We start from the raw sequence: 15,203 nt of genomic DNA, 5'->3' as shown, positions 1-15,203 counted from the left end.
TAAAAACAGTGAAACATCAAGGATTTCCAGGCTAGATCATTTGCACCATCTGAAATGAACTCTGGTGAATAATGTGTGTGAGTGACTGAGTGAGTGACTGAGTGTGTATTAATATTACTGTGTGGGAAGGGGGGGTCCCTTTTGGCTAGAGATTATGCAAATGATCCTATATGACCTTTATCATTAGAAACAGGACGTAGAGCAGCAACATGTATTTCATACATCACACACAGAGCACTTTGCTGAAGGACAAACAGTCATTTATAACTTCAGACGGGACTCATTCGGGTACAGGAGGAGGTGTGATTTCTCCCTTTGCTTTTTTTCCTCATTAATGCAAAGGGGCCCCATTGGCAGCCCCTCAAATTGCTCAAACGTTGCCTCTATCGACGAGATCATTTCTTTTGATTTGCATAAACCATGAGTTGATACGAATCTGAGAGGGGATAGGTTGAGGATTTGTCATACATATGACTGTGGCGCCAGAGAACCCCTTCCTCTTTGTCAAATGGTGTCAGCGGTGGGAGCTAGTCACAGCGCCAGCTCCAAATTAAAACGAGTGGGGTCAAACGGCTTGCTATGGAAATGGCCATGATTAAAGCTCGCCTTAAGCCGTAAGTGAGGTTCTACAGTACCCGTGCATTAATGCATGTCCTTCCTACTCAAATGAGGTGTACTACACAGACCATTTCAATAGCAGTGTATGTTAATTCAGCCTTCCTAATGTTGCTGTAATGTTGTTTATGTGTTTGACAAAAGGTAGCTTCAGGGTCACAGAGGAGGCTATCGCATCCATCTATACTCCTAAATGACTTTCATCATGATGGGATTTCACTCGTTCTTTTTTGTTTATGACAGGATCAGACCATTTCATTTGCTTATTTTGAATCTTAATTTGAATTTCCTGCTACAGTTGATCAATCCCTGATTGGATACGGGAATGGATTTAAAAAAAAAAAAAAACAGTGATGAATATGCCCAACAGTTTTAATCAAAAACTAGAATCTATATCAAAACAAAAATGTTACGCCAAAACATAAGGATAAGTGTTTTTACAAACGCTACATATAAGTACTAAGCCATTTGACCACATTAACACACCTGAGTAATTAACAGCGAGGACCTTCAAGCTGCAGGTCTTTCAGATCACATGATTAAGTTCACGGCACCTGACAACAATAAGCATGTTGATATCCTTCACACATCTACCACTCCTCCATGTTATTACTACTCTAATTCCTTATGAGCACAGAACAAAAACTAAACAAGAGAAGAGAGAGAGAGAGAGAGAGCGTAATATAATATAATATTGCCTCTCCATAACATCACTGGGCTCGCTAAGATCAAAGCACTCCCATGGGGTGGCCATGCATGAGGCTGCAGACACAGCGCAACAACACACACACACACACACACACACACACACACACACACACACACACACACACACACACACACACACACACACACACACACACACACACACACACACACACACACACAAACACACAAATGCTCAAAATGAAAAATGGAAATACGGTCCTAATTACCGATGGGCTCAGTATCGCGCACTCCCCAATTAGCAGCAATTAAGCTCAGTGTAAATTCTGCGACAAAGGGTCTGGAAATTACACCCTAATTATATTCTTCCTCCGGGGGAGGTGTGGAGATTTAGAGGAGAGGGCTGGGTGTAAAGAGAGGGGGGAAATATTAACCAAAATGATTGTTTGTTTGTTAGGAAACCACCCTGTGTTTTTTTACCTGTTGAAATATGTTTCAAAATAAGTGTATTGTGCTATTTTACAGAGAGAACATATTCTTATGCCACAGACTATAATATGTACAAATCTATCTAGGATTCACAATAAATCTTCATTACCAAAGTCAAACAAACCATATTAAAACACCAATGTTATCTTCAAAAACACAACACAAATGATATATGCGGTCACCACACTGGTATAGTCTGTGTTTTTCGATAAAGCATCATATTTTTTAGTTTTGACAACATGCACACATCTGTCACTGCTGGTAGGTAATGAAGACATCCATATCCACTGGAGCAGAATTGCATAATTCAGCCATTACCGGAGGTATCCTCATAATCAGATGACCTCTACCCTTCAGGGCTGAACTTGAACGTCCTGACAAATCTAAACTGGCACAGAATGGCTCTGAACACAACTACGACCACATAGAAGACTGAGCAAAGGCCCAAGGTCGTCTGGGATTGGGAAATGCTTGGGGGGAGTTCGGGGTCCTCGGGGTCTGTCAATCTTAAAGTTCCCATTTACAACATCAAGTCAAGACAGGATCATTTATAGCTCGACACAAATTTATCGGAAAGGACTGCTGGAGTAAAAGCACATTTTCTAACAAAAAAATGAACATTTCATAAAATTCTTCTTCTTCTTCTGATCAGTGGTGATTTTAGCATGCAAATCTTGCCAACAAAAAAAAGTGGGATGCATGACAGCACTAAACAATACATTAAATGCACATTAATGAGCAAGCTAGGACGGACATAGTCAATATAACTATTTGTTCAGCGACAGAATTCAGAACATGGGCCGTTCTTATAGTGTTCTCCCTGTACACCAAGTCAGAACCGTAGGATAAATAAAGGGGGCATATAAGCAGACAATGAAAGCTCTTACAATATTCAATGATTATGATTTCTCTAAAACAGGCTATAGGCTACATGTGCTCCACCAAGTTAGAACAGTAGGTGAAATTAAGAGGTGAAAATAGACCAAATTATTAGGGTGAGGCACATGGGCTACTAACAGCTTACTACACAACATGCACTTAGTATTAATTTCTTAACTACAGTATACATATCTCCCTGGCGTATTACATAATGTATGCAGCAGCATACAATACATTTTTGGACTCACCTTGTTGTGCTGTGCTCACTTTTTTTTAAATTTATTTATTTTATCCCATTTTCTCCCCAATTTTCGTGGTATCCAATCGCTAGTAATTACTATCTTGTCTCATCGCTACAACTCCCGTACGGGCTCGGGAGAGACGAAGGTCGAAAGCCATGCGTCCTCCGAAGCACAACCCAACCAAGCCGCACTGCTTCTTAACACAGCGCGCCTCCAACCCGGAAGCCAGCCGCACCAATGTGTCGGAGGAAACACTGTGTACCTGGCCCCCTTGGTTAGCGCGCACTGCGCCCGGCCCGCCACAGGAGTCGCTGGAGCGCGATGAGACAAGGATATCCCTACCGGCCAAACCCTCCCTAACCCGGACGACGCTATGCCAATTGTGCGTCGCCCCACGGACCTCCCGGTCGCGGCCGGCTGCTACAGAGCCTGTGCGCGAACCCAGAGACTCTGGTGGCGCAGCTAGCACTGCGATGCAGTGCCCTAGACCACTGCGCCACCCGGGAGGCCCTTGCTGTGCTCACTTGAACAGGAAGGTGGCGGTCCTTTGTGGGAAAATTTTGTCATCAAACTTTGTCAAAGTCTCTGGATTTATGGTGCTTTCAAGACAACTGGGGACTCGGAGAAGAAGAAAAAAGGTTGAATCATGATGACGTCAGTGATCTTCAGGTCGTAGCTCTAGAAAGAGGCCCGAGTTCCCGAATTACAATTCAGAGTTTTTCCAGAGTTCCCAGTTGTCTTGAAAATATTCAGAGTTAACAGTTGTTTTAAGTGCGGCACAAATCATGCTTCATTGACAGCATGGCCAATGTTGAATGTTTATCATTTTAAACTAGGAAAATAGACCCTTAATCGTAGACTTGGGACCTCACAGCCACTCCACTGAATAGCAGGCTAATGTTTGCTTTGCAATGCTTGCAGTTAGCCACCGATTCCTTCCAAACCACTCATTGTTGAATTTGCGATTTCCAACTTGTTGTGTAATGTTAATGCCCAATGGCCGATGAGCACCGATACGTTTCATCTATAATTTATCTTCATATGACAAGGATTAAATAGGATTTGCCATTAGATTGTCGACTTGATTCATGATGATGACTGCTAGCTAAGATTTTGAAAGTATGATGTTGACATGATCAGTCAAATCAAAGCTACTGTAGATATGTGATTTGACGTAATTTTATCTGTGGCCAATGACCTTGAGCCTTCTTGGATGGGCCCTTCAATGTAACTATGGCAGCACCCAATAAGCTTGAATTTTCGAGCTCTACCCTTAGATTTAAACTTGGGTCGCCACTGATTATTATAATTTCCCAGTTAATCCATTTCCCAGGGTTTTGAGGCGGACATGGCTGGGTGACAGACACAAGACACAGTGATGTCCCCTACCCTCTCTGTATTCTAATCTAGCGTCGTCCCCTCCTCTCAATGCGTTAGTGTGATGCTGGGCTGTGCATCGTGCCCTCCTCTCAATGCGTTAGTGTGATGCTGGGCCGTGACAGGCTCATCTAGCACGGCTGTCTGGTGTATTCATGAGGCCCTCCTTCTCTCTCTCCATCACACAGCAATGCCCATTATACAGCACTTATGGTACAATGGCTGCGTGCATGCCGCCTAATCATGTCAAGTGCTGCACTTCATGGGCTTGGAGGGGGGGGGGGAGAGAGAGAGAGAGAGAGAGAGAGAGAGAGAGAGAGAGAGAGAGAGAGAGAGAGAGAGAGAGAGAGAGAGAGGGACAGAGAGAGATAGAGAGAGAGAGGGACAGAGAGAGAGAGAGAGAGAGAGAGAGAGAGAGAGAGAGAGAGAGAGAGGAGAGCGTGAGACGAGAGAGTGCGCGAGTGCGAGAGAGAACCAGAGGGAAGGATGGTGGTGGTGGGGGGGGGGGGGGGGGGGTGGGGGTTGAGGCTTAATGGTGCTGGGTGATCACCCTGTGCTTGCCAAGGTAGTGGACAGATACTTTGTCAGTGGACTGGGTTGATATGGTGGAAAACAACCACATGAATACTGCTGCTACTCACACATTTTTAAAGAGTACCACTGCTGGCCTTAATGACTCCCTGATCAAAAATAAAGGTTAAACAAATAATAATAATAAAAGTAGGAGAAAAATGATGTAATAGTTATTTCAAACATTTTAGACTCCCTCGCCATAACCAGCTCTCCTATAGGTGGCGCTGGTCTGGAGCGAGAGAAGGAGAGAAAGACAAAGATCAAGTAAATCCAGAGAAAGAATAAAAGCTGAAGGTCCCTGAGTAAAGGATGGATCCCCCTCCTCCATCTCCCTCCCTCCATTCTCCCTCCATTCTCTGTAACATCACGCCAGTATTTCACGTGCCCTTTTCTGCTTTCGCTGCAGAACAAAGCCGCTGGATCCCAAAGATAAAAAGCGGATTTTTTGGTAAATGGTGAAAGTGTCGAAATAAATGACCAGCTGTGGCCTGAGTGTAATTACAGTGGCTGGGAGAGCAGCGATCTATCACGAGACCCAGGAGAGGGGGTGACACACACAGCGCCATGGGGTTAGTCAAAGGAGATAACTAACTAACTACTGGACCCTGAACAATCGATACTCCCCAGATATTGCATCCTGGGAGAAGGGAGAGGGGAAAAAGAACGTAAAAACTTCCCCAATGGCTTTTTATTGAGATATTGATCAGGGCCCTCTAATCAGGACCTTGCTGGGCCAAGGCCATATACTTTCTTAAGGGTATATGGAACGGATAAATCTGGAGAGTTGCCACACTACATAGAGGAGGCTGAGCTCTGAGGCGGTAGAAGGTGGGATGTAATAGGTCTTTCTGGAGAGGAAGGAAGAGAGGTGGTTCACTGTATAACAGGGATTCATTACAGAGCTGAGGAGGAAGAGGAAGAGGATGAGGAATAAGAGGGAGAGGAGGAGGAGTAAGAGGAGGAGGAATAAGAGGGAAATGAGGAGCAGGGAGATGAGGAGGAGTAAGAGTAGGGAGATGAGGAGGAGTAAGAGGAGGGAGATGAGGAGGAGTAAGAGGAGGGAGATGAGGAGGAGTAAGAGGGAGATGAGGAGGAGTAAGAGGAGGGAGATGAGGAGGGAGAGGAGGAGGAATAAGGAGGGAGAAGAGGAGGGGTAAGAGGAGGGGTAATAAGAGGAGGAGGGAGAAGGAGGAGGATGGAGAGGGAGAGGAGGATGAGGAGGATGAGGGAGAGGAGGAACTGGGAGAGGAGGAACAGGGAGAGGAGGAACAGGGAGAGGAGGAACAGGGAGAGGAAGAACAGGGAGAGGAGGAACAGGGAGACGAGGAACAGGGAGAGGAGGATGAAGAGGGAGAGTAATATGGGCAGGGTGAGGAAGATGGACAGGGTGAGGAGGATGGACAGGGTGAGGAGGATAGAGAGGAGGATGAGAGGGAGAGGAGGATGGACAGGAGGATGGGGAGGGAGAGGAGGGTGGAGAGGGAGAGTAATATGGGCAGGGTGAGGAAGATGGACAGGGTGAGGAGGATGGACAGGGTGAGGAGGATGGACAGGGTGAGGAGGATAGAGAGGAGGATGAGAGAGAGAGGAGGATGGACAGGAGGGTGGAGAGGGAGAGGAGGGTGGAGAGGGTGAGGAGGGTGGAGAGGGAGAGGGGGGTGGAGAGGGAGAGGGGGGTGGAGAGGGAGAGGGGGATGGAGAGGGAGAGGGGGATGGAGAGGGAGAGGGGGATGAGAGGGAGAGTGGGATGGAGAGGGAGAGGGAGAGTGGGATGGAGAGGGAGAGTGGGATGGAGAGGGAGAGGGGGGTGGAGAGGGAGAGGAGGTAAGATCAGTGTGCTTCAGGAGACACACCTGCAAAATAAACTGTTTTCTACACTAAACACTGAAGATTGAATTCACCCAAATCACTCCTAAATACCTGTCTCAGAACAGAACTAATAGCCACATTATCCTGTACTAAATCCCTTAAACCTTTGCTCCCTAAAGAGTGAGAGCATTAGTTTCATTCCTCGATCCTGCGATGAGGCTTGTTTAACCGTTAGCCGTCCATGGTAAGTAACATATGGACAGCATCAACCGTTAATACGTTCCACCATGACACATTGTTACTACTTCTTACAAGCCCAGCCACTGTACTGTAAACACAGTTAGAAGCAAATGTTATCATTAGGGCATATTCTAATTCCTATCCATAACCCTTGACATCACGCCTGCACGGTAGGGCCGTGCAGAACAGATACGCATCATTTTATATAACGTATGGAATGTTGGCCTGTCAAACTTTAACATGCTCCTCTCTGGAGATTTGGAGAACGGGAGAACATCCCTCCTCCTACATGTCACCACATTCAAAAAATAAAAAAATGATGATGAACGAGGTCGAGGGTTTCACTTTAAATCCGTTTAAGGCTCGACGCTCCAGATTTCTCCTCCCGATAGCGACCGTCTCATTTATTAAAGATGAGCATCATTGACGTCTCGGCTTTCTTCTAAACCCTCGTTGTTTACAGTAAAAACTGTTTACGGCTTAAAACCGACTGCAGATGGATGTCCGGGGCAGTACCTTCACCAGCTCAACTCTAACTTTCTCGTTGGGCTAATTGATTTTGGAGTAGGCCTCGGACAGAGCTAAGCCTAAAGAAAACAACGATCAATTCATCTAGGAGAGAGAACGGAAGGCGGATGTTGTAGAGTAGCTCTTGTCCGACAGCTGTGCTAGCTCTGCACGGCATGCTGGGTCTGGGTCAGCACGCATGTTTGTATCACGGGCCCTCCAGTGTTTATAAGCAAAGCAAAAAACATTAACACCATTGAAGTCACCGCAGCTAAAGATGCTAACAAACGCTGGAAATGCAGTGGTAGGTCTCAGAGCATGTTGTTTCATTGTGACTGCGTAACTAAACTGTAAGCCATTACAAAAGCACTTAAGTGCTAAAAAGGTCATTGTCTTATTGGCCTACCGCCCTGATACAGTCACCATAACATTTCCTACATCAACTTTTCCACACAGATTATAATCCTACCGTGATATTTTATTCAAACTAATTCAATAGAACATCCAGCTTTTTGCCAGCCTTGACAACAATGATGTACTGCTATGGATTATGAAACATATACAACAGATAGGTATCAGGATTAGGGTACATTTCAAATCCTGGTCTGGTGTTTATTCTAGTCCCTGAACTCTGCTATGGGAAACTGATCAGCAGATAGGACCGAGGGCCTCAGAGTTTTACAGAACACAAACAAGCACTTGAGAACATGCTCTGAACCTTCTCCAGGCAAACATTACAGATGTGTGTGTGTGTGTGTGTGTGTGTGTGTGTGTGTGTGTGTGTGTGTGTGTGTGTGTGTGTGTGTGTGTGTGTGTGTGTGTGTGTGTGTGTGTGTGTGTGTGTGCGTCTTCCCAGACATCCTGGGATAAACATTGATGCTCTAGGTCCTGATTGTAACAATCCTCATTGACAGGCAAGTGTCCCAACTTCCTCATTCAGTTATCCCTTAAACAATCTCAGCCCAGCTGCACAGTGCGTCCCATTAACATTCAACATGAAGCAACGATGCAGCTGGACAGACCTGGTAAATGTATCATAGTGTGTGTAGAGCAAGTCAATCAGCTATAGGTAGTATATGTTTCCATGGGAATTGTGACCTATTTTTCCTGTCAATGAAGGAGGCTCACTGTGTCTTGTGTTTGAGTGTGTGTGTCTCTCTCTCCGTGTGTGCGTGCGTGCGTGTGCGTGTGCGTGTAATCAAGGACTAATGATTGGCTGAAATTAGTCTGTGGCAAATGCCAAGGTTATTATTTATTCATTTTATGACTGGTAGACAACGCAAGACAGAGGTAAGTATGTGTGTGTGTGTGTGTGTGTGTGCTGGGCTGGAGAAGAGCAGGGGTTAGTGGAGTGAATACAGGTCCTTTGTTTCTGCAGGATGCGTGCTACAGACTCACTCTGGAGCAGTGTGTTATGTTGTATGCTACGAACACTGAGACTCAGGGTGCATTCCAAATTGCACACTAAATTTCACTCTTTTCCCTAATAATACACTATCGGCCAGTGCTCTATAATAAAATAAAATAAATTGTAAAAACACCATTTACTAAATTACACAAAATAATAAAACTGGATCAATCTTTCTTAGATGGGTAACAAATCCCCTTCTCAGGTTCAACAGTAGCACAATGGCTATTGTGTGTTGTACACAAAGGAAACTGGTCAATTGTCCCCATATAGAATTAGTAGATGAGAGAACAGCATCAACCCCATCTCCCTGTACGAGTAAAGCCCAGAATTCTTCTATTTCACCGTGATGGTTCTGCTGGAGCAATGACATACTACAAGATAAAACAGTAACGCTAATATTGATAGTTTGTCCATTACAGGTCAGCTAACTGTCCTGGGAACAGTTACAAAGCTGTTAGTTTCCATCTCACAAGGCCGGATCGATGCAGAGGCATACTGTTTCAATTTTGCCAGAATTGATTTTCTCTGTAACACCCCAACCCCGGAGCATTCATCTTTCTGAAGGAAGGGAAGATTTGATTTACTGAAGAAAAATTGGAGTGTGCATCACAAAGATTTTTTTTGCAGGGCGGCGAGAGAGCGTGACACACAACAAAGATGGATGTCCCTACGGCTGGGAAGGCTCTAGCCCACGGCTGTTCCATTACAACACGGTGGAGTGGCGGAGGAGAAGGATGAGCTGCTTAAAGGGAGGGAGAACAAATTAAAAGAGAAAGGGGGAGAGAGAGAAAGGAAGAGAGAGAGTTAGAGGGAGACAGAGGGGAAAGGGAGAGCAGGAGGAGAGTGATTAAGTGGAGGAGAAACAGAGGTGGTGCACCTTCAAACATCCCCAAATACGTGACCTAATGTCCAATCATCACCATGTTACACATTTGGCAGAAAACACAACACTAACTACTACTCTAAATCTGAACTTGTACTCTCTCTCCCCTCAAACACTGTGCTTTCCCTCCCACACACTCTCCCCCTCCCGCACACTCTCCCCCTCCCGCACTCTACTTTCCCTCCCGCACACTCTCCCCCTCCCGCACACTCTCCCCCTCCCGCACACTATTTCCCTCCCGCACACTCTCCCCCTCCCGCACACTATTTCCCTCCCGCACTCTACTTTCCCTCCCGCACACTCTCCCCCTCCCGCACACTCTCCCCCTCCCGCACACTATTTCCCTCCCGCACTCTACTTTCCCTCCTACACACTCTCCCCCTCCCACACACTATTTCCCTCCCGCACTCTACTTTCCCTCCTGCACACTCTCCCCCTCCCGCACACTATTTCCCTCCCACACACTCTACTTTCCCTCCCACACACTCTACTTTCCCTCCCACACACTCTCCCCCTCCCACACTCTACTTTCCCTCCCACACTCTACTTTCCCTCCCACACTCTACTTTCCCTCCCACACTCTACTTTCCCTCCCACACTCTACTTTCCCTCCCACACTCTACTTTCCCTCCCACACTCTACTTTCCCTCCCACACACTCTCCCCCTCCCACACACTCTCCCCCTCCAACGCTCTACTTTCCCTCCAACGCTCTACTTTCCCTCCCACGCTCTACTTTCCCTCCCACACTCTACTTTCCCTCCCACACTCTCCCTCCCCCACACTCTACTTTCCCTCCCACACACTCTCCCCCTCCCACACACTCTCCCCCTCCAACGCTCTACTTTCCCTCCAACGCTCTACTTTCCCTCCCACGCTCTACTTTCCCTCCCACACTCTCCCTCCCCCACACTCTCCCCCTCCCACACTCTACTTTCCCTCCCACACTCTACTTTCCCGCCCACACTCTACTTTCCCTCCCACACTCTACTTTCCCTCCCACACACTCTCCCCCTCCCACACACTCTCCCCCTCCCACACACTCTCCCCCTCCAACGCTCTACTTTCCCTCCCACACTCTACTTTCCCTCCCACACTCTACTTTCCCTCCCACACTCTACTTTCCCTCCCACACTCTACTTTCCCTCCCACACTCTACTTTCCCTCCCACACACTCTCCCCCTCCCACACACTCTCCCCCTCCAACGCTCTACTTTCCCTCCAACGCTCTACTTTCCCTCCCACACTCTACTTTCCCTCCCACACTCTCCCTCCCCCACACTCTACTTTCCCTCCCACACACTCTCCCCCTCCCACACACTCTCCCCCTCCAACGCTCTACTTTCCCTCCCACGCTCTACTTTCCCTCCCACGCTCTACTTTCCCTCCCACACTCTACTTTCCCTCCCACACTCTACTTTCCCTCCCACACTCTCCCTCCCACACACTCTCCCCCTCCCACACACTCTACTTTCCCTCCCACACACTCTACTTTCCCTCCCACACTCTACTTTCCCTCCCACACTCTACTTTCCCTCCCACACTCTCCCTCCCCCACACACTCTCCCCCTCCCACACACTCTACTTTCCCTCCCACACTCTCCCCCTCCCACACTCTACTTTCCCTCCCACACTCTACTTTCCCCCCCACACTCTCCTTTCCCTCCCACCCTCTACTTTCCCTCCCACACTCTACTTTCCCTCCCACACTCTACTTTCCCTCCCACACACTCTCCCCCTCCCACACACTCTCCCCCTCCAACGCTCTACTTTCCCTCCCACGCTCTACTTTCCCTCCAACGCTCTACTTTCCCTCCAACGCTCTTCTTTCCCTCCAACGCTCTCTTTCCCTCCAACGCTCTCTTTCCCTCCAACGCTCTCTTTCCCTCCAACGCTCTCTTTCCCTCCAACGCTCTCTTTCCCTCCAACGCTCTCTTTCCCTCCAACGCTCTACTTTCCCTCCAACGCTCTACTTTCCCTCCAACGCACTCTTTCTCCCTCCAACGCACTCTTTCTCCCTCCAACGCTCTCTTTCCCTCCCGCACTCTCCCCCTCCCACACACTCACTCCCCCCTCCCACACACTCACTCCCCCCTCCCACACACTCACTCCCCCCTCCCACACACTCACTCCCCCCTCCCACACACTCACTCCCCCCTCCCACACACTCACTCCCCCCTCCCACACACTCACTCCCCCCTCCCACACACTCACTCCCCCCTCCCACACACTCACTCCCCCCTCCCACACACTCACTCCCCCCTCCCACACACTCACTCCCCCTCCCACACACTCACTCCCCCCTCCCACACACTCACTCCCCCCTCCCACACTCACTCCCCCTCCCACACTCTCTCCCCCTCCCACACTCTCTCCCCCTCCCACACTCTCTCCCCCCCCACACTCTCTCCCCCTCCCACACTGTACTTTCCCTCCCACACTGTACTTTCCCTCCAACACGGCAGCTACAGTACCTTCTCCTCTCCTCATTTCTCCCTTCTTTTTTCTCCCCTGCCTTCTCTCCTCTCGCTTCTCTCTCCTCCTGTAACTTCTCTTCCTATCCCTGCTCTCCCTTCTCCCTCCTCCCCAGCATTCAGAGTGAATTTCCATGGTACATTAGTCAGCTTATTAGGATGCAATGAAGGAGGGCGTTGAGGAAAGGGGAGTGTGTCCTCCGAGACACCGCTCTACCATTCTCCATCATCTACCCCTCATCTCTCTCTCCGTCCTCATCTCTCTCTCTCTCTGTCCGGCCACTTTGCCGGGTGTCATATACATGAAAGATGACTTGTCTCCTGACCCAAATAAACACCAACGCTGCCTAGATGCTCTGTAGGGCCGCTCACTCGCTCCAGGGAAAAAAGTGGGGGGAAAAAATGAGTGCTGCCAGTCGCTTCATCTGTGGCCACCTCAGAGCTGGTTATTCAAGTTGTGTCTGTGGTCTTGGATCAGACTGCTGGCGTGTTGTACACCAGAGTCTCCAGAGGATGTGACGGTAATGTAAGGATGAACAGGTAGCGTTCCCCGTCTGTCTGTCCTGTCCCTCAGTGCACGTAATGACGTGTGTGTGTGTGTGTGTGCCAATGACGGCCAAGGGCAGATCTCAGAACAGAAAATAAGAGTTACTTCCCTTTGTTGGAGGGAGACCTCCCTAGACCTTCCAGTACAATGGAGAGAGAGTGGATGAATAAAGGAGTGAGAGAGAGAAGGAAATGGAAGAGGGAGAGATAGAAAAGGAAAGAGAGAGAGAGGAGAGAAAATGAGAAGAGAGAAAACCACCGAACACCTCACGTCTCCAGGGGCCAGGGCTGGTGTAAGCTGGATATTAACACACAAATTGCATTCAGGCGGGTCACGGCGTGTCAGATGATATTAGATGCCTGCCGTGAGGGAAACAACAATTCCCATCAGCCTGTTTCTGTGAGAAAAATAATATTTTCATTTTCGGCCTCTTTATTGAATAGAAACTTTGGGGAATACGTCTTTATAGCAGCTCGTGAATTTTCCACCTCTCGACAAAGGTCGTAATCATGGCGGCGTGTACCCTTTGTTGCTCCCAGATTTCATTTTCACCACCGCTGATAGAAAAGGAGTGTGAGGGTCTTCTCTCCCTCCCTCACTTGTTTTCTGTAATGCTGCAGTACCCACATGTTTTAGTCTGTGTGCATGCATGCGTGCCTGTCCGTCTCTCTGTGTTGTGTCCTTGTGCGTGTGACTGTGTGTGAACAGTCTGTATCGTATCCATTGCCCCTTTCTCTGTGTTTTCTGTGGCGCTAGCATCCCCCCCTTACACCTCCCCCCACACCCACCACCACATACTGCTGCCTGCATGGGGTCCCCGTCGCAGAGCTGCGCCACCTGACCTTCTCGGTAATTGACCAAAAATATTGATGCAATGGCACAGGTCTGATTGTGATTTATTAAAAGCTTGGGCCCGGCTCCCAGGCCCGGTGCCAGCGGCTCCCGGCTCCCAGCCTGGCCCATCGGCAGCCATTAGGAAAACCATCAATACTGTAGCAGCACAATAACACAATGAAAGAAAGGCACGGTAATGGGGAAGGGAGAGTCTCTCTGGGCTGCGGAGGTGCATAGCAAATAGCTTGGCCTTGTTGTGTGAATATACAGAAAGAGAGAGAGAGAGAGATTACCCTTTTGGAACTTTTGCGAGTATAATGTTTACTGTAAAAAAATGTTTTTGTTTATTTCACTTTTGTTTATTATTTATTTCACTCGCATTGGCAATGTAAACATATGTTTCCCATGCCAATAAATCCCTTTGAATTTAATTTAATTGAAAGAGAGAGAAGGGGAGAGAGAAAGAGAGAGTAATATAATATTGCCTTTCCATAACATCACTGGGCTCGCTAAGATCAAAGCATAGAGGAGAGGATAGAGAAGGAGAGAAAGAAGAAGGAGAGAGAAAGAGAAGGAGAGAAAGAAGGAGAGAGAAAGAGAAGGAGAGAAAGAAGGAGAGGATAGAGAAGGAGAGAAAGAAGAAGGAGAGAGAAGGAGAGAAAGAAGAAGGAGAGAGAAGGAGAGAAAGAAGGAGAGGATAGAGAAGGAGAGAAAGAATGAGAAGATATAGAAGGAGAGAAAGAAGGAGAGGATAGAGAAGGAGAGAAAGAAGGAGAGGATAGAGAAGGAGAGAAAGAAGAAGGAGAGAGAAAGAGAAGGGGAGAAAGAAGAAGGAGAAGATAGAGAAGGAGAGAAAGAAGAGAAGGAGAGAAAGAGAAGGAGAGAAAGAAGGAGAGGATAGAGAAGGAGAGAAAGAAGAAGGAGAGGATAGAGAAGGAGAGAAAGAAGAAGGAGAGAGAAAGAAGAGAAAGAAGAAGGAGAGAGAAAGAGAAGGAGAGAGAGAAGAAGGAGAGAGACAGAAGAGGAGAGAGAGAAGGAGAGAGAGAAGAAGGAGAGAGAAAGAAGAGAAGGAGAGAGAAAGAGAAGGAGAGAAAGAAGAAGGAGAGAGAAGAAGGAGAGAGAAAGAGAAGGAGAGAGAAGAAGAAGGAGAGAGAAAGAAGGAGAAAGAGAAGGAGAAAGAGAAGGAGAGAAAGAAGGAGAGGATAAAGAAGGAGAGGATAGAGAAGGAGAGAAAGAAGAAGGAGAGGATAGAGAAGGAGAGAAAGAAGAGAAGGAGAGAAAGAAGAGAAGGAGAGAAAGAAGAGAAGGAGAGAAAGAAGAGAAGGAGAGAGAAAGATAGGGAGAGAAAGAAAAATACTCATGGGAGGCAAAAATCTAAGAGACCAGAGAATAAAATCCCCCAAAAATGTGGGGAAAGGAAAGAGAGAGAGAGAGAGAGAGAGAGAGACCCCCTGGCCCCTGGTGTAAGAGCAACCACAAACTGAGCTCACACACAGACGAGTCTCAGGAGAGTCAATTCAGAATAACAAGAGGGAACCAACCGACCAACAGCAGGCTGACTCTCCAACCATTATATACTGTACCCAACCTGCCAGCACACACACAGCACAGGCCATCATTAGGGAATACCCCCATTGACTTCTAACTGGCCTGTTTTG

General features: G+C 47.7%; 1 protein-coding gene across 1 annotated transcript in view; it reads right to left on the bottom strand.

Annotated features, from left to right (window-relative positions):
• LOC120034741 (lipopolysaccharide-responsive and beige-like anchor protein) overlaps positions 1-15,203 on the bottom strand; it is a 244,439-nt gene that overhangs the window by 118,492 nt on the left and 110,744 nt on the right. The window lies entirely within an intron of this gene.

The sequence above is a fragment of the Salvelinus namaycush genome, chromosome 42 (genome assembly GCF_016432855.1).
Source record: "Salvelinus namaycush isolate Seneca chromosome 42, SaNama_1.0, whole genome shotgun sequence".
NCBI lineage: Eukaryota > Metazoa > Chordata > Actinopteri > Salmoniformes > Salmonidae > Salvelinus > Salvelinus namaycush.
Note: the sequence above shows the minus strand (reverse complement) of the source record. Positions and strands in the feature narration are given on the sequence as shown.